This window comes from Ambystoma mexicanum, chromosome 5q, assembly GCF_040938575.1.
Source record: "Ambystoma mexicanum isolate Mex_15411 chromosome 5q, UKY_AmexF1_1, whole genome shotgun sequence".
Taxonomy (NCBI): Eukaryota; Metazoa; Chordata; class Amphibia; order Caudata; family Ambystomatidae; genus Ambystoma; species Ambystoma mexicanum.
Genome location: NC_090933.1, coordinates 78,684,238 through 78,707,432, shown reverse-complemented (window position 1 = coordinate 78,707,432; position 23,195 = coordinate 78,684,238).

The window sequence follows — 23,195 nt, the reverse complement described above, 5'->3', positions numbered from 1 at the left end:
CCCTTCTTCTTGGACTAATGCTCCATCGACTCCCTGAAACATAGGACTTTCATTAGTAATGAACACAATATTGAAAAAAGAAGACACATAGGAGGGCGACGACAGAAGGACATATCAATAGCTAAAAACGAAAGAAACATTGTGTGTAACAATCACGCTACAAGAATGCAAGATCTGATGATCTCCATTGATGGAACTGTCCTGAAACGTACCTCGAGCATCTGAGTGACATCAACGGTAGTCGTCAATACGTTGGACTCCTCAGCATCTCCCTGAAAGACAGTACTTGCATTATTTTGGATAACAATAATTATAACTGAAAACAAAGACTAGAGGACGAGTACAAGGGTGTACCATTAGGTAAAATAATTACACGATAAATTAAAACTATTGATTTACATGCCTAAAACAAGTCAGTGGCAGAATAGCCAAGTAAGATTACCCGATAGGCGCTTGAAGTGGCTGATGACTGCAATAACGACACGGATGGAGAATCTTCCGCCTTCATATTGAGTGGATACATAAATGGGGAAATTATTGTTAGCTAATGCTACACACTACCGCAAGGCCGAGAGATAAATACATAAACTTGACTCACCAGTGGAGGGATGTGGACGAATAGAGTGGGAATAGCGGTTGAGAGCAATTTTCGCCTCGCTCGCGGTGTGTTCTTCTTTATTAGCAATGATGTGGAGTACATGTCTGAGCTAAAGTGCCTGCTGCAGATGCGGTATCGATCATCCCTCTTGTCCACAAAGACTTCTAGGACTCTACTTTCAAGCTCAGACGGTGGATATCCGCAATATCGGACCCATTCTCTTATCTGATCTATTGTCTTAGGGAAAACATGTATTATAATACCTTCAGATTTATTATGGGTCTTCGAAGGGCAACCGCCAATGGAACAGGCAGGCATTGTGGAAAGTTCTGAAAAGTAAAGATCAACAATTCTCTATGAATACCAATGTGTTAAAAAATTAAATGACACATAAAAGGTTCAATGCAAGGTTCGTTTTGGTTCTTGGAACTATACACGTTATTCACATGCGGATAAGTATTTGAATAACTTTAAAAAAATAGAAAAATAATTTGACTAAACTCAGAACATGTGACTAGTTACTTGCATGTACTGTCTTGAACGAAAAGAAATTGCACGCAAAATGATTATGGTACATGGCCTTTCCTTGACGAACAAACAGTTAGATGCAGGGATCAGAGTAGTTTCTTGTCGTAGAACAGGGAGCAGTTCACAGGTTGCAAACTGACGAGTTTCCTCGAAGTGGTCACGGAAGTTCACAGAGACGAAGAGCAGATAACCAGCACCTTCACGGGTTGACTAGCAAAGCGCAAAGTAGTTCTCATTAGAAATATGCAGTGGGTTATAAAGAATTCGAAACAGGAGTGTGTTTGTGAATGAATGACGTGTATATGTCGTGGCATTATGCGGTTTGCAGGGGGCCGTCCAGCGTGAGGGGGGATGCTTGGCAGGAGACACGGGGTCTGGAGGTAGACATGGGAACAACAACCCATGCTCTATAGACCACTTTGAAGTGTACATGGTCTTTGGCACCTCTTGGCCTTTATCGCTCCCTGACAGCTCCACTTGCCAGCACAAGTACCCCGGTGCGAACTGCCTTTGATAGGGCGGGGGGGTGGATTGGGGCGGTGGTCGTGCAGACAAGACACAGGAAGACTCGTGAATGGAGACACACTTATGTGGATTGCAGGGGGCTGTCCAGCGTGAGGGGGGATGCTTGGCAGGAGACACGGGGTCTGGAGGTAGACATGGGAACAACAACCCATGCTCTATAGACCACTTTGAAGTGTACATGGTCTTTGGCACCTCTTGGCCTTTATCGCTCCCTGACAGCTCCACTTGCCAGCGCAAGTACCCCGGTGCGAACTGCCTTTGATAGGGCGGGGGGGGTGGATTGGGGCGGTGGTCGTGCAGACAAGACTCGTTTGCCGCAGGGCCTCACCAAGGAGAGGCCATCTAACTGCATGTAAGAGGCAGGCTGCAGGATGCTGGCCGGAGACATGTGGTGTGACAAGACAAGGCACAGGAAGACTATTCAATGGAGACACACTAGATTCATTTAAAAAATCCAAACAACCATTGTTAAAATATATGTTGGGTTTTATTTTAGATCTTAATTTCAATTGAACATAAATAATAAACATTACACATTGTAAAGTTCCGGTTGCAGCACATCCAGGGAAAATCCGCGGTATTGTCCACTGTCGCTGGGGAAATGTTGTCTAATGGCAAGTACCGCACAGGCAGGTATTACTCTCCGAACGCGGTGTCCGAGCCTCCCGTGAAGCCACCAAGTGAAGCAACGATAGGCCACCAGCCTGTACCACCTGTGAAAATGAAAGATGCAAACTGTATTAAAATGACAAAACTTTCTTATCACTGTCGATTCAGGTAAAAAATGTCATTCTGCTTTGAAAAAAATTCTATCTAGAAAATGCACAATATGGAACCAGTTTACATGCATTCGAATGATATGTAGATGTAATTTTATATGTGGGAGACGACCATGACATAGTAGTGGCATCACTGACATCAAAACCAGAGTATACTTACTCGTTACTCGGATTACGCGGACGAACAGTGCCGCGAAGTTCGTGCATAAGCACCATCATCATCCTCAACACGGTCCGTGAGAGGCAGGCTTCCCTGAACTCTGGCAGCTCGGTGATGCATTGCGGACTTGGCTCGCCTTCTGAAATGTAGGCCAAGCACCCGGAATTTTCACGGCAGCAGCAGTTCTCCTCCTCAGTTGGCATTAGCTCGCACCGATTGCACGTGCACCAGGTGGAGACGCCGTCCATGCGACATGGTCCAGGCTCTTCATCCGTTGACTGGTCCTCCCAACTGCCGTCCGAATCCCCATCGTTTTCGCGTGCTTGCCTTTCCAGTAGTTCTTCCTCGGTGTACTCGGGCTCGTACATATACGGCATTATTGTAGCCATTGTGTGGTAAAGAAAGTAAAATAATTTACAGAGATGGTACAGGTGTTCACAAGGCCTAGAAGCGGCGAAGGTAGCTGACCAGAGCACAGAAACGAGTCACAGAATACTCAAAGTAACACAGAGAGAGGAATGGAATCGAAAATCTGCTGCTGTGTGTTGTGAAACGGTGTGTTTATACTTATTGAGGAAAGAGGCGTCCTGCCATTTCCATGGCGACACTTCATTAGCTGAGGCGCAGCGATTGTTGACACGAAACGTGCTTTGGCGTTGGGAAATGGGCGGTACGCGTCTGCTGATGTCAGGCTCAGGGGCGGGGGATTTGATTTAGTGCCGCAAAAGCAGGTGAGCCAGGTCGATGGGGGGAAATGATAGGATTATCAGAAAATGGCGGCTGATTTCGAGTGCGTTAATGGACGAAAAGTCGGGTAAGGTCCATAGGAAAGTTTTCTACGATCTACCGAGTTATGCTTAAAAACACATGGCCGAACCGTAGGGACAATAAAAAAAAAGTCCCGGAACTCTCCTTTAACTGATTTTTTCTTCTCTTTTTATCGGCTCTTTTTAATTTGGAAGCTCTGGATTCTTTTAGGTTTTGTATGTTGTCTGAAAAGTTTAAACTATAGAACAATAAAAGAAATATATATATATATAATATATATATATTATATCAGTTTGACGTAATTTTTCTGTTGGTCTTGTAAAAAGGATTTAATTAATTTCAACATTTGAGATTGGTTTTCTTTTATGTTGATTTTAAGTATTAAAACCAAAAAAGGGATGGGTGGAAGGTTTTGAGCAAATCTGAAATACTGCCACTGCACTTCCCCACCACCACCACGATTGTTAGCCCATCTGCGCCATTGCAAAAGGGGTCCAGCCATATGCAAATCGGTCAGGTACTGCCCCCAATGGGAGCAGCTCAGCCCAATCTGCTAGTCCAGGTCCACCCTGCACAGAAACTCAAGCAAGGCCAGACATGTTTCGGCCTTGTTGGGCCTCATCAGTGAGGTGCAGCTTGTAATTATTATTTAATGGCCCTGGATTGAAGAGATCCTTTATTGAGCTCAGAATAGACGACGAGAGTGCCTTCAAGGATAATGCGTTTCACACAAAAGCATTGTGAATGTATAGGGCCTAATTCACAGAAGCGTTTTATAATGGCAAAACTCCATTGGAAAACAATCTGTGAATTAGGCCCCTAGTGCTTTGGTTGTTGAAAGTGCTTCTACCAGCCCTCTCCTCTTTGGACTCCTGGTTATAGTTGACAGATAAGTAGAAGGTTTGCAACTATTCACAAAAGAGAAAACAATAGTCATTTTTAATTTGATTTTACCGTTTCAGGTTAAACGCATTCCATTCCATGTGCATAATTCTCATCCCGTCACATTTTATGGCCTACTGCTTTTTATTTTTCTTGAGAATGCCTGGATTTTCTGATGTGATTTTGATTATCCTAAGAACAACTGGATGTTTTTATCTCTTTCAAGCATTACTATTTATTTGTGCAATTAAAAACTGTCCACGGGTTTGGATATGTTTGAAAGAGAAGCAATTGTTTCAGATCTTCCCCATCTGGCCGCGTGTGACATCTGACAGCATTTTACTTCACCATTTCTGTGGAGGAACAAAACCACTCATGCCAGCGTGTTTATTGTGCACCCATGGAATATTGGCCACTTTTATTTCCTTCTAAATTAATTCTTTCTGGATACGTGTAATGTTTAATTTTCATAATCAATTCTGTTAATGAGTTTATATTTGCGGATTTCATGCACGGTGAGGTGGCACAGGCCAATGCAATAATGAGTTTAACCAGCTAGGAATTTGTGGTAGAAGCAGTTTTATGCGTTTTGTTTTTAAAATACAAAATAGTCTCACAAAATAGAAGTTGCACACAGTAGTATTAATATTTTTAAGAAAACACATTTTTTGTGTTGCTTAAAATGTCAAAATATGTTTTCTTTGATGGTATTCTTTATATTTAAATGCAGTTCTTTGTATTTTTTTGGGCTTTATCCTGAAACAGTGCCTACATCAGGAGGAATACCCTTTCTTTGGGGTTGCAATGTATTGTATATCAGTCTCAATGGAGATAAACCCAAAATACCTGTCCTGGGACTGCCACACCGCTCATTTATTTCTTACAGTCACCTCTCTGAAATAAATGACCGAGGGGTAGGTAAGTAGAGGATGAGCTTTATTCCACGGCCCCCGGAGGCAAGGGCTGCCAGCTGGAAAATGTCGTAGGGCGTTCCGTGGTGGAACCTGGGGGAAAACATTATCCATTCTGGATGGAACGCAGTGATGCATTAACATTATAACATCTCCTTACCTAAGGGAAAGCGGGGGGCGGAGAGGGGGAAAAAGAACAAGGAAAAGTGGGGTGGAAGGATAGGCTGGGGGAAATTACCATGAGTTGACATTGTAGTCAATAGTAGATGAAATCGTTGCTGAAGTTCCGGATGATCTTGCGATTCCTTTTCGACAGACTCCTGGCGGATCTTTCTTCATCGTGGTGACAGTGTTCGTAGTTTTTTGTATGCTTGAGGTGGTGTGTCTCCTCAGGAATGGGTTCATTTCTTGACCATACGCCATCATATGAGTCTGTGGATGTACTGGGTCTGCATGTGTCGTTGTTTGTTCCCTTCACATTCTCCCTTGACCAAGTGTCATTGTAATTGTTTTTGGAAGTGCTCGGTCTGCAGGTGTCATTGGTTATTTTCACGAGATCATCGTGGGACCATCTCTTTCCATCATACAATGTGGCGGATTTGTCGTGGCACTGTATGGCTTTTTGTGGAGATCTGAATTTGGATTCGCCCTTGAGTGTTTTCTTGGGTTCTCTGACACAGACCCAGTCTCCTTCCTGAAGGAGCATCTGTTTTACTCCGTTCTTCTGGTCGTAGTAAGTTTTGTACTTCTTTTGCTTTTCCTTTATAGTTTTATGGATTTGTTCCATATCCACTTTTGGTTCCATGCTCCTCCTTGCCTCACCGGTTTCTAAGAAGATCCATGCTGGTCTCAATTCGTTAGTAGCGGTTCTGCCTTGCATCAAGGTGAAAGGCTCTGAGTTAGTGGTGGAGTGCGGCGTTGTTCTATATACGTGCTAGGCCTCCTTGAGGGTTTCTTTCCATGCCATGGCATTGGCTGTGGCTAGCTGGATGACACTTTTTATCAGTCTGTTCATTCTTTCCCCGTTGGACATTGGGTGGTAGAGTGATGTAGTGATGTGGTTGATGGATTTTTTATCAAGGAATTCTTGGAATTCCGACGAAGTGAACTGGGACCCGTTGTCTGAGACAGGGGTCACCTTCCCTGTTAAATATTTCAGTTAGGAAGTCAATGACCTTCTTCGTAGTTGCGCTGGTTTCCACCACACCCCATTCGGTCCATTTGGAGGTGTAATCAACAATTACAATGATGAATATTTTTACTGCCTCTAGATTTTCGAAGGGGCCCATAATGTCTATTGCCAGTTTTGACCATATGTGTTTGGGTGTTTCCACCTGCTGAAGTGGGGTTTTCCTTAAGGTTTTCGATTTGTCACTGGAAGCGCAAGCACTGAAGTTTTTTACTGTCTCTTCCACCTTTTTCCACATGTTGGGCCACCAGTAGTTGTTCCTCATTCTGTTCTTTGTCAAACTCCTTCCCATATGTCCTTCATGGGCTAAGTCAAGTAGCTTCTTTCTGAGTGCCACGGCTGGGATTACTCTATTTCCCCTAAAGATGTGATTTTCATTTATGGATATCTCATCTTTAAATGGTGTGAAGTTCGCCAACTCTTGTCCAGTACCAATCCATTCGTTCATTACGGCTCTTCTGATTTCCTGTTGTTCTGTGTCGGCTTTGGTGATGCGTGTCCATTCATCAGAGGGGATGGCAGGATTTATGGTGGCTACAATGTCCTCCTCTTGATCTTCATTTTCAACGTCTTGTTCATCTTGAATGGTGGGTAGTCTCGAAAGACAGTCTGCTACTTGATTCTGTAGACCAGGATTGTAGTGAACTTGAAGATTGTATTGCATGATGTCTAGAAACCAGCGCCTTATTCTCGGTGAGATAAGGTGTGGCATTTTGGATTGTAGGATGTTGACTAGAGGATTGTGGTCAGTCTTTAGGAGGATGGGTAGGCCCCAAATAAGATTTCTGAAATGTTGTAGAGCCCACTTGACAGCCAAAGCCTCTCTTTCGATGGTGGAATAATTCATTTCGGCACCTCTTAATACTCTGGATGCAAATGCTATGGTCACGATGTTGCCGTTGTGTTGTTGCTCTAGCACTCCACCAAGGCCGATCTTGCTGGCATCTACTGACAGTATTGTTTTGGCTTTATGATCGAACATGCTCAGGGCTGGAGCTCGGTTGATGTCAGACTTGAGGTTCTCAAATTCGTTTTTGCATTCTGTGGACCATTCAAATCTGTTGGATTTCTTCATGAGTTTCCTCATGTTTGCCGTCTTGTTGGCATAGTTGCTCACGAATTTGGAGTAGTACTCCGTCATCCCTAAAAAACTTTTGAAATGGTCTTTGTTGGTGGGTTCAGCTAAACTCACTATTGTGTCCATGAGTTTTTTCTTGGAACGGATGCCTCTGGCATCGATGGAATGGGCAAGGTAAGAGACTTGACTGCACTTGATGTTGCATTTCTCTAACTTGAGGGTGAGTCCACTTCTTTGCATTATCCGTAACACGCCCATTAGCTTCGCATCGTGTTCTTCCTCAGTTTTGGTTGATATGAGAATATCGTCTTGGAAACATTGTACTCCATCGAGGCCTCCGAAGAGATGCGACATGAGTCTCTGGAAGACTGCTGCGGTGGAAGCGAGCCCGAATGGCATTCTGTTGAACATGTATGCTCCTAAAGGTGTGACGAAGGAGGTGAGGGCTTTTGAGCTGTCGTCTAAAGCAATCTGGTGGTATGCTGAGGAAAGGTCCAAGGTGCTAAAAAAACTCGCCGATTCCATGGTCGTGAGAAGTTCAGATAGGTTAGGAAGTGGGTGTCTGTTTTTGTTTAGGTCCCTTAGATCAACACACATCTTTATGGAATTGTCGGGTTTCTTTACTAGGACGATGGGGGCAAGCCATTCGGAACTTTCTATGGGTTGTATAATGTTCTCATTGCATAGACGTGTGAGTTCGTCCTTAAGTGCTGCTTTGGTCCCAAAGGGGATTCCACATACTCGATGGACCACGGGAACAGCACCTCTTTTCAATATGATTCTGTGTTGGAAACCTCTAAGCAGTCCTATTTTATTGCAGAACACCTTGGGGAATTGCTCCGCCAAAGTGGATTTGATGTCGGTGTTGTTTTTGAACACGCCCAGTACAGGGATATCTTCTCTGGGGTGGATTCTCACTTGGAGGGCTGCTTGCTCTTCCCATCCTACGACCGAGGATCCATTCTTGGGCACGTACAGCTTGCAGTATGTTTGTCTGTCATGGAACCTGAGCTTGATCCATGTATACCCAATGATGTCGATAGGTGTCTTTCCATACCCTGTGGCTCTCACCGAAGAGCTCTGTAGATCATGTACCTTGCCAGAGAGTACTTTTGCAAAGGTTTCGAGATCCACCATGGTATATGGGGATCCTTTGTCCACCATTACTTTCAAAGGCATGTCGTTGACATACATGTTAACCCATGGACAACTTGATTCTTGGAAAGAAGTGACCGTGAGGATTTGCACTTGTGGGTGTGTCTGGTTGATAGATAACATGCTGTCTGACATTTGGTCGTAGTCCACTGTCTTCACGGACCCATATCTGTTGGCAGGTCGTCTGCTGCTGTTGTCAGATCTACCTGGTCTTCCTCTGTTGTTTCGGCAGACTTTGGCAAAATGGCCCAACTGGCCACATTTGTAGCATTCAACATTATTAGCCGGGCACATTTTCCCAGCGTCGTGGCATTTATACCACCCACACTTCTGGTAGCGCGTGGGGTTTTGGTTGCCATAGGGTGATACTCTCCCTCTTCTGGAGTTTCCTCTGGTATTTTGAGGCGCGCTTCTCACAGCTGCCACTAATGTGTCTTCTTGATCATAGCCAGAACTGCCTTCCACAGACTTCACCTCAACACCCTCTTTCAGGATCAGTCTCTCTTTCATGCAACGGTCCCCAAATTCCATACTCCTCACTATTTCAGTAGCTTTCTCTAGCGAGGGATTTTTTGTCTGCCATAGTTTTTGCTGTATGCGGGGATCAGCCACATTAAGCACGAGCTGGTCTCTCAAATACTCGTCACTAACACCTGTGAATTCACACGTAGACATCAGTACTCTGAGGGAAGCTAGGTATGTATCAACTGACTCGCCCTTAGCCTGCTTCCGAGAAAATAACTTGTATCTTTCCAGCACCACGTTTGTCTTGCTGCTGAAGTGTTTGGTGAGTTTGGCCAAGGCAGTGTCAAACTTTCGATTGCCGTCTCCCCCTGCACTATCTGGCTCTGGAAGCGCCCTGAATAACCTCAGGCCCTCGGTTCCTATGCAGTTCAGGAGGGTTGCTTCCTTGAGGTCATCGCTGAATTTGCTCCCACCAATGGCCCTGAGATATATCTGGAAGCTATCAAGATATTTGCTCCATAGGGCATGTTGGTGTTCCAGGGCAGGTAAGAAACTTGGTGGGGTGCGGCACGTTCTGCATGATTGGCCGGTGTGTACGGTGGAGGCTCTGCGGGCCGGGCTGCGCTGCTGGTAAGGAAGGTTGGGGGCAGCGATGCGATATGAGTGTGGCACTGCGATGAATCTGTGTTATGGGATCACTGGGCAGCTGGTCACCTTCTTATAGCAGTGTTCACAGTGGTGTGCCCTGGCGCTGTGGATGACTGACAAGATATAGTGTGGAGTGCACAAATGTTTGGTGCACCGTCAGTCCAGTGTGCCCTGGAGGCTATGCACTGTTATATGGTGTCGCAGTTTAACAGAATTGTCTTGTGATACATTTCTCTCCCATCCGGGATAGACAGCTGGCTGGAGGCAGTGCAGCGCGTTGTAACGTGTAATTCCAACATGCAAGTTTCTTTACTATTGGGGCCGCCGAGCACAGCTGATGAAGATCAACGGTGTCGTCGCCGTGGAAACAAAGGTTGGGCCTGCCAAAATGGCTGCACGCACGGCACACAGAGAGGTCCTTTCCTCTAATCGCCATTGGCCAGTGACTTATAAGATGCGGGCTCGCGCAGTGTGCTCGCGGCGGTGTAATGAGTTTGTGGCCCAAAAATGAGGAAATGTTACCTCGATCGCCGTCGCTGCGCTCGTGTGGTTGCCGGCGGCTCCTTCCCCTCCGGGGAAGCAGAATCGGGGAGGCAGGCGGGGTGGCGGTGGTGGAGGGCTGCCGGGGAGCTGCCGGAGCTGTCGCCGGAGGATGGCAGGAACATGGGCAGGGGAGCTCCGGGGGCCGGTTATAGCTCACTGAGAAAATCCTTGTCGCCAAATGAAATAAATCACCGAGGGGTAGGTAAGTAGAGGATGAGCTTTATTCCACGGGCCCCGGAGGCAAGGGCTGCCAGCTGGAAAATGTTGTAGGGCGTTCCGTGGTGGAACCTGGGGGAAAGCATTCTCCATTCTGGATGGAACGGAGTGATGCATTAACATTATAACACTCTCTCACTCTTCTGGTCTTATGAATTAGGTGCTTGCCACTCTTCTTCAAGAGCCGTTAATACGCTGTGTGTCCACTTCTAACTGCCAAATAGCCAAATTAATCAGCTCAACATTTCCTGCAAACTACAGCTGAAGTTGACTTGCACATCACACCCTAAACTTTTCTCACCTAATAAACATTTCTTCTTAAAGTTGTCATCCTCTCCAGACTCAACTACACATTCACTCGGGCCTCCCAAAGACTTTCATCATCAAACTTCAAACCATCCAATGCAGTGCTGTAAGTCTGGCCTTGAACCTGAAGCATCATGGCAGTTCCTCTTCCACAGTTACTCAACTTCACTGTCTCTTTGTATCTTCCTAGAGCAAATTCAAATTTAATTGCTTCATCCAGAAAGCTATCCATGATCCATGCCTTGCTTCGGTATGAAAACATATCAAGAACTATAAAGCTTCAAGACTCCACAGATTATTAAATTCAGCCATACTAATCTTTGTAAAGCTTGCTAAGCATCTCTTGTTGGACACCAGTTTGCTGTTCTAGCTCCTCCCTGTCCCTCCTCCCTCCAATTTTGCTGACCCAGATCTGACGCAAATAGAACTACTGCCTCTTCTGGAGATCTCTAGAGTGACATGTGTTTGATTTTTAAGCAACTGCCACTTCCTTTTCTGACTCTTGCTGCTGCCTCACTGCCATAATTTCCCTCTTCCCCATATTTCCTTTCCTAACTATTGCTGATCTTGATCCTGTGGCTGGCCTGAAGCGATATCTAAATTGAATTTGCACACTATAAATAACCACTTAAATAAAAGGATCAAAAGGTTTTTTATTGCAAATTATGTATTATTATTTTGCATAGCAATGATGGAGATTTTAAAGAACTTAAGCTAAACTTATGTTGTATGCTTTTTACTTGTAATTTTGAAGACATGTAGTCTGATCAAATGTAATTGATTGATAAGATTAAAAAGTATCAGGTACATTTTAAATGTTCCGCCCATGTGCCAATGATATCCCTTCACCAGAACTTGTAGATTTGAGTATCAATGGATCTTAAAAATTCTGGAGGTCTGGTGGGTTCCTTTTCAACAATCATGTTTCCAGCATTTGCATCAAATGTTGGCTGTCTGGTGTCATGGGACAGCTATGTAAATACATGTCTATATGGAAGCAGCCACACATTAGTCTTTAGCTCTCACAGGTCAATAAGCCCAAAAGAACCTGACTGCAAAGTATTTCCAAAGATCATTTGAGAGGATCCAAACTATTGGATAGAGGACCAACATTTCTGTAACATCAAACAAACAATAGTTTAGACTCATGCACTACAGTGTGGACCAAGCATTTGATTTCCTCTGCATCATTAACAAATGCACCACAAGAACGTGTGCACAAGGATATGACGTTGTTACATCACCAGGCTTTTTTTCACTGAGTTTTTTGCCAAACATTTTAAGAGGATATCAGAGGTAAGGGTGTGTGGGGAATGCGGACTAGATAATAGGGAAGGGGGATTGGAGGGAACCAAAAGTATATATGCGGAAAAAGCTTGGCGATCTAAGTACATAGAACCGCACACAAGTGACTGTAGCAGTATTAGACTGTATGTAACCTTTATTTTGGTTTGTAGCTGTGCCAACATGCAAAACAGGTCCTTTCAGGGAGAAATGGGGGACTGTGAAGAAAAAGAAAGGTGAAATAAGTGAGAGGAGTTCAAAAGACATAACTTGTTGGAACCGCATTTTAAATGTTGTCACAAAAGTACATAAAAACAAATTCAAAATGAGAGCATGGCCAATGGCAGAACTGCTGTCAGGTGACAGTTTTTTGTGGTCAGGGCAATATTTTGGACTACCTGATGGGTTGTTTTAATACTTCTGCTTTCATTAACCTATCATTGCATGTCTGCTGATTGTGTAGTTGCTTACATTCGGAAGGCACATTGTTTCGAATTGGGCTTGGATGGAGATCAGTTTCATCTCTGCTCTCACCTTTTTGGAATGTATTGTTTAAAGTATCTGCAAACTTCATTTTCTCAGTTCTCTTCCTGGTTGGCTTTGGAAACTGCACTTGAAACTGTGCTATGGTCTTGTCGAAAAGCCTTTGATACAAAATACATTGGGCTTTAAAGAAATAACATCTGACTCTGTGCTCAGTATAAATGGGAGAAGACAGAGCATTTTAAATATGCTGCATCTGTGTTCCCGTTCTCAAATTGCATTCACTTGGGCTCCCATCGCTACACTCCCCAGATTACCCTGGACAGTCAATAGGGACAATTTGGAGTTATATTTCTGGTTTGTAGTACTTACTTTTAAAAGTGGATTCTTGTTTTTGAAGACCCAAATGCATAAAGACGTCTCTCTCCAGCCTGCCTGTGTGCAGAAAAGTGTCCAAGGGCCTCAGCTTTCCTCAACCATCTAGTTGTTCCCAAATTCTTAAATGTTAGTCTCCCCATGTCCTATTATCTTATATCATTTTATGAGCAGGCACACATATATTGTTTAACTTCTTCCAGATCTTGTGATGAGGAGTGGTTTCTACCAGTCTCGTGACCCATAGAAAGGGAAGGGTGAATGCACTCCAAATATTAAAATATTAAAACAGCTGTTTTGTTTTTAGGCCCTAACTTTGGAATGGTATGTGTGAGATTAATAACATGGATGTTATCAGGTTCTGTAGATCAGTGCGTACAATTAGATGCGTTAATGATCACATTTGGAAGAGTTATCTGTTTTTTTGCAATCTTCATGTGGTACCCTATGTACATTTTTACATGGTTTGGTAGATGTACTTTCTAGCTACAAAATGCATTTTGTTTTGTGTTAACCTGACATGACATCATAGACTCAAGATTTTCTTAAACATATGTAATTATCTGTTCATGTTGCAAGTGTGAAGTTGCAGACATTTGCCTGCAGATGGCACTGGCAGTGCACCCCTGCATACTCTCCCTCCCAATATTAGCATATGAAAAAATTGTTTCTGCTGCTTTTTCAAGGAAATCAATAACCTCTTGACCTGTACTAATGGGTTTTTATTAGGGGCCTGGAGTATGATAGATTAGGGGAAGCCCTTTGAAGTTCTGGATCCAAGATCATTTGTCAATGCCTTTATGGGTCTGTCTCCCTAGATACTGCCTTCAGCACAATAGATTAATGATTCTGTGTGGGCTCATGTCTTTTAATATTACATTCCTCAGCAGGAGTTTCAGAAAGGGGAACTGGCAGTGTTAAAATGTCCCTTTAGCATCCATCAGAAATATGTATTTTCCGAGTTTTAAATACAAAAGGTGATTCCTAAGGAAATACATACAATGTAGAATAAAATAGGACTTTTGTATGAGGTTTCATTTTTCTGCATGACATTTTGTAATATTTTACCTGATAATACGCATATTCATTTATTAATTTACAATTTCATTTCACCATTAACAAGAAATTGATATATCGTCAACACATGGTATCCAGGTTATTAGGACATATTAAGAGATCAAGTTCTTTTAAGCTTTGGAGTTGTGAGAATGAGTTGTGTGGGACTCGGGCTGGGTTTATATGTTGATAGCATATTCCAGATACTTGGGCCTTGTCTTGGTGTTTTTATATGAAGGAAGTGTAACGCTCACCTGACTCCCATGGGGGCGCTGGCCTGGCTCGCGCTGCTGTGTCCTCGTCTAAGGTCATGCGCAGGGTTCGAAAGACGGACTGGACCGGGCCCCAGATCTGGCTTGTCTGACTCGCAGAAGTATCCTTCTGTAGGTGAGAATATGGGGTTAACTGTCTGCGGAGTAATACAATCGGCCTCCCACTTACCTCTCTCACCCTCCTCAAAACCCTTCTGTGCTTCCCCGTAGCATCTCACCTTAGGGTCTGGAAGGACGAGCTCTCCATCCTGCTTCTGATGCAGGGGCGCGTTGGTATCCAGTTACGTCACTGGATTTTCGGATGGGTGAGAACCAAACTTGCTTGGCTTCCAGGTAAGTTTTCTATAAGTGGTTCCTCTTGTGTCCATGCATTAATGTTCTAATGCTAGTGTCTTTTTCCCCATAGGGGCCGGGGTATGGAATGCCGGGGAACAGGCACCGACCCGAGGTGAGCGGTGAAATCCTTGTGGAAATCAGGTAAGTCTTTAATGAGTGTTTTGGTAATGTCTTTTCATTCACTCATTAACGCTGATGTCTTTTTCCCCTTAGGGGCCGGGGTCCGAAAATGCCTGGATGCGGTGCGGACCCCGAAATGAAAAGGGAATGACCCAACAGGTAAGTCTTGACATGGAGTTTTAGCTTCCCTTTTCCCTTCTTTCTCTCACCTTTGTTCTTGTCTTTTTCTCCATAGGCGCCGGGGCGCAACTGCGAATCCGGATGGTCGCTGCAGAACATGGAGGCGCCCTGTAAAGGTGAGTAGAATGCGGCGCTGCAGCGATTGATGCGATGTGCTTTTAAAAATAAATGTCTTCCTTTTCAGGATTGTCGGCGAAATGTCTCTGGGATGCAGATTTAGCAGGTGAGGCCTTTTCCTTCTTCTGTTCTCTTGTTCCCTTCCTTTGCAGGTGATTCAGGATGCTGGCAGGTGTGGCAGAAGTCAAGATGCAGGAGCAGACACGGTGAGCGTCCAGCTGCTAGATGCAGAACAACGCGAAGCACGTGTGGCTGATCGGGTGTGGTTTAAATAGCCTTGAAAGAAGTTCCTAGAATGTGTCCTTCCTCCAATCAGGTATGTATCCTACCCCGACCACGCCCGAGTGGTAAATGAGTCCCACAGGTAAAGTAACCCCTTTCAGGCCTCAAGGAGGCCGGGGTTCTGCGGCATGGTCTGCATCAGGTAAGTGCACCCAAACACTTTCATAATGAGCCTGGCGCCTATGGCGCCAGGACTGACGTTTTCTATGAGCCTGGCGCCATAGGCGCCAGGATGCTGTCCAAAGGGCCCCTATAAGGGGTTGCTGGGACCTTCCCCGGAGACTTGATGTCCGCTTTCGGGGACGCAGGGCCTGAGCCGGCTCCCCGGGAGCGGGCATCGTGACAGCACTCCCCCCCAAGGCCCCTCCCAAGGTTGTTCCCTCCGGGGGTTTTGGTTTGTTTGGGAAGAGTCGGTGGAATTTCCTGACTAATCGAGGTGCATGCACATGGTCACTGGGTTCCCACGACCTCTCCTGAGGTCCGTACCCCTTCCAATCGATTAGGTAGAAAAGCTTTGACCTAAACATTTTTGAATCTAAAATGTTCTTCACTTCGAATTCGGGTTCCCCATCTATTTGAATAGGTTCTGGAGGTTTGAGTAGTCGGGTTCCGGGGACCACTGGTTTCAGAAGTGACACATGAAAAACAGGGTGAATTCGCATATTAGCTGGTAAATCAAGTTTAACCTCTACTGGGTTAATTATTGCCGTAATAGAATAAGGTCCCAGATATTTTGGGTTAAAAGTTCGAGGCCCTTTGAGCGGTAAATGTCTGGTAGCTAACCACACTTGATCCCCAATCTGATACGGAGGTGCTTCACTCCGATGTAGGTCAGCATTCTCCTTGTATTTTCTCTTGGCTTGTTGTAAATGCGTGGTTGCCTCTTTGAAGGCTCGGGTAATGGTAGAATGCAGATGTTTTACTGCGGGCACTCCGAGGTTCTGAGGTGAGTCGAGGTTTGAGGTTCGAGGGTGATGTCCAAACAAGGTATAAAAAGGACTATGGCCAGTTCCAGAGTATACCGAATTATTATATGCATATTCAGCTATCCAAAGAATGTCTTTCCAGTTGCTTTCAGATTGCTGTAACATACACCGTAAGTACTGCTCAAGGGTCTGATTTGTCCTCTCGGTCTGACCATCGGTCTGAGGGTGGTGACTGGTCGATAATCTTACGTCGATTTGTGCCATTTGACAACATTTGCGCCAGAAGTGGGAAATGAATTGGCTTCCCTGGTCAGAGATTAGTATAGATGGGAATCCATGTAGCCGAACAATATTTTCGAGGAATTCTTTGGCTAGGACAGAAGCTGAAGGTAAACCTTTCAAAGGAATGAAGTGGGCCATTTTGGAAAACAAATCCACAATTACCAGAATGGTATTGTATCCCGAACAAGGAGGCAAGTCCGTAATAAAATCCATTGATAGGGTGTGCCAGGGTGCTGGCGGTATGTTGAGCGCCAAGCAGGTAATGCCGCCAGGCTTTAAAAGCGGACTTTATGGCTAACAGTTCTTTGTCAGTGATTGCGTAATTAATCTCTGGTGCCGAGAATTTTCTGGACCAAAACGCTACGGGATGCAGTTGGTTGGTTTCAGGATCTCTTTGAGACAGAACTGCTCCCATGGCTAGGCTGGATGCGTCAGTTTTGACGACATACGGGAGATCTGGACGTGGGTGTTTCAATATAGGTGCGGAGGTAAACTTAGCTTTTAAATCCTGGAAGGCCTGCTCGGCTTCTTCAGACCATTCAAAACGTTTATTTTTCCTCAAGAGTGCAGTAATGGGTTGTACTATGCGTGAAAATTCCGGGATAAACCTGCAATAGAAATTGGCAAAGCCGAGCATGCTTTGAACCCCTTTTACAGAGCTAGGTGATGGCCATTTGAGGATGGCATCCACTTTTCTTGAGTCCATTCGGACTCCTTTGGGTGTCAGGATGAAACCGAGAAACTCAACTTCTGTGGTATGGAAAACACATTTCTCCAGTTTAGCAAATAGTTTGTGTTGGCGCAGTTTTTCCAGAACTGCCCTAACGTGTTTTCTATGATCAGATTCCGAAGAGGAGTACACTAGAATGTCATCGATATAGACGACAACACAAACATCGATGAGTTCCCGAAGGACATCATTCATGAAGAATTGGAAGGCAGCAGGCGCATTGCACAACCCGAAAGGCATTACCTGTTATTCGAATAATCCATATTTTGTACGGCAGGCTGTTTTCCATTCGTCGCCTTCTTTTACTCGCACCAGATGATATGCCCCCCGGAGATCTAACTTGGTGTATATGCAAGCGTCCTTCACCTGGTCAAGGAGTTCAGGAATCAGAGGCAGAGGATAACGGTTTTTAATCGTTATCTGGTTCAATGCGCGGTAATCGATACAAGTTCTAAGGTCGCCTTCTTTTTTAGGCACGAAGAACAAAGCCGAGGATGCTGGGGACTTTGACGGGCGAATAAAACCATTGGCGAGGTATTGATCCAAATATTGTCTCAAATGCAGGTTCTCAGGTTCGGTAAGGGCATAAATCCTGCTACAAGGGGGTTGTGCACCGGGCACCAGATCGATTTGGCAATCGTACGATCGGTGAGGAGGTAACGTGTTGGCCTGTTCCTTTTGGAAGACGTCCTGAAAGTCCTGGTATTCCGGAGGTAATTGCATGGAGGCAGAGGCTACAGATGCTAGATTAAGCTTCAGGTTTTCTGGGTAGCATGTTTGTGCACAATCCGGGAAGGTTATTCTCTTAGCTCGCCAATCAATTCGAGGATTATGTGTCTCTAACCAAGGAATTCCAAGAATAACCTGAAACTGTGGAGCCTTGATTACATCAAACACAACTGCCTCCCGATGGCCGTCAGGACCAATAAGAGTCACCCCAGTAGTGGAATGTGTTACCGGTCCAGAGGCAATTTCAGTTCCATCGACTGTGGTGATGACATCTTTGCTGGTTTTAGGACGGAGAGGGAGGTTAATCCTAGAGGCCAATTCACGATCCACATAGTTTCCAATAGCCCCACTATCGATGCATGCCTTTATTGCATGCAACCGCTTAGGCTTTGCTGGATCTACGAGAACCATTGGCACAATGAAATGCGAGTTCTGAGAGTTAGTTTTCAAGCTCGGCAAGCGGACCCCTACGCTTGTCGGGCTGAGTCGTTTCCTGAAACACAGTCCTCATGGTTTTTATCAGTGGCTCCTACCGCTTTTCGGGGCGGTTTTGCCGAGCAATCTCGTAGAAAGTGTCCAGAGTTCCCACAATAAAGACATAATTTTAACTGCCGCCTCCTTTCACGTTCCTTTTGAGTTAAGGGTTCTTTAACCCCTCCAATTTGCATAGGCTCAGAGACATCAACTCCCTTGGGGTTAGCATGGGTCTTGACCAACACCCGGGTCTCAAACCTGGACCGATCTGTTTTTCTGTTTTGAAGTCTGTGATCCAATTGGACCACTAAGTCTATATATTCTGTGCATTCTTGAGGCGGATTTACAACTTGGGCCAAGACATCTTTAAGTTCTCCGCGTAGACCTCGATAAAATAACGTGACTCTTTTATCCTCTGGCCATCCCGTTTCCACAATTAGTCTATTAAAGGTTGCAATATAGGATAGGAGGTCCTGATTGCCCTGTCGCAGGCATAGAAGTTCGTCATCCAGAGCCTGCCCCTGAGAGTGTCGAGCAAATAACCTTTCCATGCTTGCTTGAAATCCTTGAAAATCACGGAGAATCGGGTCATCTTGAGTAACCAGTGGAACTGACCAATCGGCAGCGCAGCCGCTGAGATATGACAATACAAAGGCTACTTTGGTTTGATCATTAGGGAAGGCCCCAGGTCTGCATAGGAAGTGCAAACGACACTGATTCATGAATACGGCGAATCGTTTGGGGTCCCCAGCAAAGCGCTCAGGTGGGGCCAGCGGCATGTTTCCAGGTAGATTAATCTGCACAGGGTTAATGGAACCACAGGAGCGGGGTTCCCTCCGGAACAGGGTAGAGGAGTTTATCCAGCTTGACCTTGCAAAAGCTGTCTGGCCAGGTCATCAGTTCTTTCCTTTGATATTATTAATTCCCTCTTGAGGGCATTAGTCTCTTGACGAGCGGCATGTACTTCGGCCCGTAATACCCCCAGTAATTGGGCCAACTGATCAGTCTCAGAAGTTTCCATAGCGCCTGGGTGGGAATTTGTAGGAAGGCTTAGCGTTCTGTAACGCTCACCTGACTCCCACGGGGGCGCTGGCCTGGTTCGCGCTGCTTTGTCCTCGTCTAAGGTGATGCGCAGGGTTCGGAAGACGGACTGGACCGGGCCCCAGATCTGGCTTGTCTGACTCGCAGAAGTATCCTTCTGTAGGTGAGAATATGGGGTTAACTGTCTGCGGGGTAATACAATCAGCCTCCCACTTACCCCTCTCACCCTCCTCAAAACCCTTCTGTGCTTCCCCGTAGCGTCTCACCTTAGGGTCTGGAAGGACGAGCTCTCCATCCTGCTTCTGATGCAGGGGCGCGTTGGTATCCAGTTACGTCACTGGATTTTCGGATGGGTGAGAACCAAACTTGCTTGGCTTCCAGGTAAGTTTTCTATAAGTGGTTCCCCTTGTATCCATGCATTAATGTTCTAATGCTAGTGTCTTTTTCCCCATAGGGGCCGGGGTACGGAATGCCGGGGAATAGGCACCGACCCGAGGTGAGCGGTGAAATCCTTGTGGAAATCAGGTAAGTCTTTAATGAGTGTTTTGGTAATGTCTTTTCATTCACTCATTAACGCTGATGTCTTTTTCCCCTCAGGGGCCGGGGTCCGAAAATGCCTGGATGCGGCGCGGACCCGAAATGAAAAGGGAATGACCCAACAGGTAAGTCTTGACATGGAGTTTTAGCTTCCCTTTTCCCTTCTTTCTCTCACCTTTGTTCTTGTCTTTTTCTCCCTAGGCGCCGGGGCGCAACTGCAAATCCGGATGGTCGCTGCAGAACATGGAGGCGCCCTGTAAAGGTGAGTAGAATGCGGCGCTGCAGCGATTGATGCGATGTGCTTTTAAAAATAAATGTCTTCCTTTTCACGATTGTCGGCGAAATGTCTCTGGGATGCAGATTTAGCAGGTGAGGCCTTTTCCTTCTTCTGTTCTCTTGCTCCCTTCCTTTGCAGGTGATTCAGGATGCTGGCAGGTGTGGCAGAAGTCAAGATGCAGGAGCAGACACGGTGAGCGTCCAGCTGCTAGATGCAGAACAACGCAAAGCACGTGTGGCTGATCGGGTGTGGTTTAAATAGCCTTGAAAGAAGTTCCTAGAATGTGTCCTTCCTCCAATTAGGTATGTATCCTTCCCCGACCACGCCCGGGTGGTAAATGAGTCCCACAGGTAAAGTAGTTGCTTTCAGGCCTCAAGGAGGCCGGGGTTCTGTAGCATGGTCTGCATCAGGTAAGTGCACCCAAACACTTTCATAATGAGCCTGGCGCCTATGGCGCCAGGACTGACGTTTTCTATGAGCCTGGCGCCGTAGGCGCCAGGACGCTGTCCAAAGGGCCCCTATAAGGGGTTGCTGGGACCTTCCCCGGGGACTTGATGTCCGCTTTCGGGGACCCAGGGCCTGAGCCGGCTCCCCGGGAGCGGGCATCGTGACAGGAAGTTCCTGTTTAAATGCACCCCATTCTCAAAACAGCATCTGCATCCATAAGGTAATCATTGAAAAATTTGTTGGCACTGTGATTTATCAAACTCCCATGCAATCATAGATCCCAGAATGTCCTCACACTGATAAGCCAGTCTCTAGGTTCAATGCACACGCCTTGATTGATTGCAAACCAAAAGTCACTTTCACATTATTACAATTTTGATGGGTGCGAAAGCATTTATTTACACCATGCACTAGCACCCATTTATCATGATAGTGAGCAATAGGTAGACATCTCCAACAAATTACATAATGTGTGACTGGTGTCTCTCTTGCTCTTTCAGGAAGGCCTTTCTCAGCACACTTTATTTTAGATCATTATCTGATCTTATTTTCTCTTACAGTCCTAAGGCGTTGAGATCAACTGAAGGATCGGGTGGAGAAAAGGAAATGAGTACACATTGTAACGTTTGGCTGCATGCAGAGCTTGTGATGTACTCGGCAAACTCTTGAAATGTTGTGCCTTAATCACCCTGGTATACATTTGGATTTTACTATAGAGCAATGACCAGAATATTCATTGTGGGACTACAAAGCCTGAGGACCAAGTATGGCCTATTTACGACTAGATTGTGAAAAAAGGTAAAGTTTAGTGGATAACAAAGGACAGAAAAGGATTACACTGCTCTGAATGAATAAATCAAATACTGTCAGCCTGGCTCCTAAACAATGAAATGTTATGGTTAGGTATTTATTCGGTGTGCTTGGCCTGATGGAATTTATTTTAAATCCCAAAATAACATAAGAAGCCTAAATCATAGAAGGGGCTGCAGGGTTGTGCAACATGTAGTTGGCCTGGTAACTCTATTCTAATAACCTGGGCTAATAGATTTATAAAGTCAAGAATAGACTGTGTGAAAGATGAATGTGAACAGAGCCAAACAGTTTACCTGGAGAGGCATGGGGTAGATGTCTGTCTTTCTATCACTGTGACAGTTGGTATCATTTTGTGTCACATGTTCTGATTATGTCAATATGTCTTTCACTTACCTAGATGTCATTGCAAGCCTAGGTGCACTAAAATGGAAATGCACAAAGTAATAAGAGAGCAAACCCTTTTCTATTTATTTCCTATGCACCTAACAGCCAAAAGCAGCCATGTTCTATAGAGAGTAAAGATGGGTGGAACTACTGGATTTTTGAACTGTGGCCCCTCAGGCAGCATTGCCCTAGAATGTGCTCCTTGGATGTTCCGGTGGCGTGCAATGAGCTTTAAAGGGATGCTTAAAGTAGTGTGGGAGGCCGGATTACTCAAGCTGATGTTGGGCTTTTCTGGGAGTTAATCTGCATAATCAGCTTTGTCTACCATTCTCAAACTGGGCTTCAGTTGTCTTGTTCTGTTAAAAAAAGGTCTATACACAAACTGTTGTTCCCATTTTATTATAAATTGAAATATTGCAACATATGATATGTGCAATAAATGACTGAATATTTGCATAGAACATATGATGGTCAATTCATTCAAAAATAAAAAAGGAAATTGTTATTTGAAATTCAAAACAATATTTAATCCACGTATGTTAAAATGATGCAGATGATTATTAGTGCAAAGAAATTTAAATCATAATTCATATTTCAAAAATCTGTTACATCCAATCTCGTTTCTCAGACAACAATAGTGCTACATAAATTAATCAACAAGTAAAAATCAGAAGATAAATCAAACTAAACAAAAGACAAAATTAAATCATTTTTAAACTAAGCAAAATACAATTGTGTAGTTATATATACACAAAGGACAGGTCATTCTATGATTATCTGTACATAAACGACAGGTCGACATTACAACAACATAATTTATCAACAGCGTTTTGGCGTTTATCTGGTCCAGTCCTGAAATAGAGCCAAAAAAATAGGTGGAATGTTTCAAATGTCTTAACATTACATACCCACTTTTTTCTTAATAACTAAGATCAAATATTGTCAGTCTTTATAATTAGATTAAATGAAACAGATTCAACAATTGCAGTAGTGTAGTATATACCCATTGATTTGAGCTATTGAACACAAATGTATCTAAATGGTACAGCTTGCACATTATGGATAATTTAGAAACATAACTCAAACATAACTTATATCTCAGGACCTAGTTACACGGGACATCTGATAACTGGACATTCTACAAAAATGTAAATATTTGGTTTTGAAGAAGACGTGAGATTTAACCAGATCTGCAATGCATGCTCAAAAATATTTTCTTTATTTTTATTTTGTTTCTATTTTTTATTTTATACAGTTGAACAACTCAAGTTTTAAAATATCATAACCAGAAATACCATT